Raw genomic sequence first — 3,675 nt, 5'->3', positions numbered from 1 at the left:
CCCTCAGATCTCCCAGATTTTCCATCTTTGTGCAAATGTAATACCTTTCAGATTTCTTGTACATGGTTTCATAACTGAGTTTTACTGTTTGAGTTGAAACTATTTAAGACATCAGTGCTTCAAACCCAGCTATTGTCAGAAAATAAAGATCTATTCTGATTGCCTTCCGTTTCTGGCATCCATTCCTTGCAGCAAGAAAGTTCTGTTTAAATTCTTTCCAACTGTCTCCGATAATTTCAGAAAAAAAAAAGAATAATTGTCTCAGATGAGGCTTTTAATGGTGCCATTTTTCCATTTGGGGAATTTTAAAATTTCACTTAACTCTTAGTACTATTGTCACTCAGCTGTCATTTAATATCTAACACAAATCTGCTTCATTGAGTCTCTGCTTAGGACTGCACACCCTGAGCTGCTGCACAAGAAAAGTGACCTAATTGTTTCAGGTGGCTGGGCCAGAGCTTCTTAATTCACTAAAAAAAAAAATCAGGGCTAGAAGGCAGCAGAAGGAATGGCAGAACACTCTGCCATTCCCCCTCTCCTGTCCACATTTTGAGTCACCCAAAACAGATGCACTGAGCCCTAATACTTGAAGTTTTGTGCTCTGATTGAAACACCTTTAAAGAACCTTTTGTTCTTTCAGAAAAGATTTGCAGAAAAACAAAGTGAGAGGTTGTTAAACTCCTCCAGGTGCCCCTTCCCCCTTCAGTCTCATCATGGAAGCCTAAAACTAGATGCCTAAGTATTTATAGAAAATGCAGGAATAAATGGACCATGACTTTTCAAGAGTTCCTGGCAGTCCTTGGCTCACCCTGGTGCAGTGTGAATGCCATGATCAGCTCTGCAGTGCAGGTCTCAGGCTGCATCCCAGAGCTGGGGATGGTGCAGCCTGGAGTGTCCTGCACAATATCATCCCTTGGATATGGAGATCACAGCACACCCCAGCTCCCTTGTGCCTGGGCACATAAAAAGGACCACACACACAGTCTCTAAATGTGCAGCTTGGGCAGAGGTCTGGGCACACAAAGCAGGGCAAAATATGCTGTGGAGCCCACCTGCCTCAGCTTTGACAGAAATGCTGAGTTCAAGCACTGCCAGCAGTCTTGAAAGCCAAAGAGTCTCTTGAAAATCCACAGAAGAATTTAGCACCCCAACTTCCAAGCATTTGATCTTTAATTACCTTGATATTTTCCCAGTAGGCCTCTCCCCTGCTTCCAGAATGTGACAGTTGTCACCTCCCTTGAGCACACAGTTCAGGACAGTCCTCCATAGGAGCTGTAGCCAGCCCTTTGTACACAATCTGGCTTTTAGTGGGTTTTTTTGGGAGAGCTTGTCTGAGAGCACATTTACCTGCTTTAACTGTCTTTGCTATTCTCTAATATCAAAGGAAATGAGTGCTTGAGAGGAGGAAGAAGGATGAAGATGGAGGAGGAGAAAGGAAGGAGACAAATCAAATGAAGGTGAATAATCAAGGCTGCCTTTCCTGATATGAGATGTTCAGTAGGAAAGTTTTGGGTGGGTAGGCCTGTAGATACACTACAACATACTAGCATAAGAACTAGAGTCCAGTGAAGAACTACAAGAGAAGAAAAGGATCAGCAGCTATGACATTTCTCAGAAAGAACTCTACTTTAAAGAGGCTATACTCGTCCACTTCATGTCAAGTTCACCCCATGAAAGAAAGCCAGAAGGCATCAGCTGGCATATATGTATTGTTACCTAACTGGAAAACCTTTGGATGTGTTTTCTGCTGAAGTTGGAGCGTGCAAGTCCAGAGGGAAATCATCTACCCAAATTTAAGATGCTCAAAGCTTTTTCAAAATGTGTAGATTTTTACAGTTATTTTATACCTTTCCATTACCAGAGGGATATCATTGCCTCATCTTTGTGTAAGAGGTGGAAGATAGAGAAAAGAGAGAATTAAAACCCTGTCTCAAATGAGATGTCTGGTAGGACATTTGCAGTTACTGTTAAAGGACATAATATCTCTACCTTTAAGTCAGTTCATTAAGCAATTCAAATTCCCCAGTGTATCAACTGTTTAATACTACAAGCAATTACACTGGCCTTTCCATTATCTCTGAGCTCTATTTCTTTCAGCAATATAATTATTGAAGGCAAGATTTTCTTCACTTGCACATTTTCAAATCAAGAGATAAACTTTTTTTTTTTTTAATCCCTAGTCATCCTTGCTGGCTCTGCTTTGTAAACTTTAATGGGATATGGCATATCAGGCTACTGGAGAAATTGCTTACAGAGAAAATCTCTGAAAAAATCTAGCTTTCTGAAAGGCAGCTCCGGTTACAGGGCATGAAGAACAACACGGTGTGTGCCTGCAATGAAAGTAAATCAGCAATCAAGAGGAAACTCAGCTCAGGTCTGTCTGAACCACAGGTGCAGGGACTCACATGGCATCAGCTTGTGCAGCCCAGAATTATATTTCAGCTACTAGAAGAGACTCCACAGGATCACTTGTCATCTTCTGCATGACAAATTGAGCTGTCTCCCCATACAGGACTGTATCTCACCATTCTAAAGAGGCCTTGGTTTGAATATAAGCTCCAAGTCGCAGGTAAATTTGTGCTTGGTACTTCTGTAGCCAGAGCACTTCATGAACACCACCAAACTGTGCCACAGAAGATGCAGCTTTGCTGTTGCAATGATACATAAAGGGATATTCTGGTTTTGGAGATGACCATGGAACATCTAAGAAACTCCTCACATTGGGGTCTTCTGCACATCAGTCATGACAAGCCTGTACCTCTTATGATACCTGTGTTGTCTCAGCCAAGAAAAAGTGACTGAGAGAACCTTGTAAGGGAGAGAAGCCACATCAACAGACTTCCTACCATTTAAATAAAAGGAGGAAAAAACACTACCATATGCTATATGGCTTTTGGATTTCTGCAGATGGTACCTTCTGTTGCACAGATGAATTTAAAAAGAAAGGATTTTACCCAATTTTTACACAGGTCCTACAAAATTTGCACACATCTCTTGTGTGCAAAGTAGGAGAAGGTATGTTTACTCCTCTTTTCCATTTCCTACACTTGCCTTGCATGCCTACAGCTGCATGTTGTATTTTATTCTCTGTCATGGTGAGACAGCACAATGCTGTGGGGCAGCCTCTGGATTTATATATGGCTCTTTAGTCGTTTTCTGCAAGCAGCTTCCAATGATTCTTGCTCTAGGAGAGTTTTCTGCACAGGCTGGAAATCTCTGCTACCTTTCCTTCTCCACATGGCTCTGAGTTTGCTAACAATCACATTTAAGACCGTTTGGTGCCAGCAGCTAACTTCCAGGGCTGCTCAGTGAGTGTGCTGTATCAATGTGGGATGAGTGGGTGGAATGTTTTCTACTGTTTCACTTTTTAGGGGAAAATAGAACTAATCTGGTGGTTTAACAGTTGTGCTGTCACTGGTACGGACACAGTGATGATGAATAAATTGTTCAGTCTTGACAAGACCTTCATCAGCAACAGCAAGATTGCTCATTAGATTTCACAGCATACACACTTCAACTACATTCTGTTCATCTGTGGTACTGTCAACTGATTAGGACATTTCTTATATACACACACACATCTTTGACTTCCAGCTTTGATGTTTGTGGCTTAGTTTATAAACAAACACTAGCTATTTTACTTCATTGCTAATGCATATACTCTGTACTCTGGCT

Source organism: Ammospiza caudacuta, chromosome 5, assembly GCF_027887145.1.
Source record: "Ammospiza caudacuta isolate bAmmCau1 chromosome 5, bAmmCau1.pri, whole genome shotgun sequence".
NCBI classification, from domain to species: domain Eukaryota; kingdom Metazoa; phylum Chordata; class Aves; order Passeriformes; family Passerellidae; genus Ammospiza; species Ammospiza caudacuta.
This window is presented reverse-complemented; position numbering follows the sequence as displayed.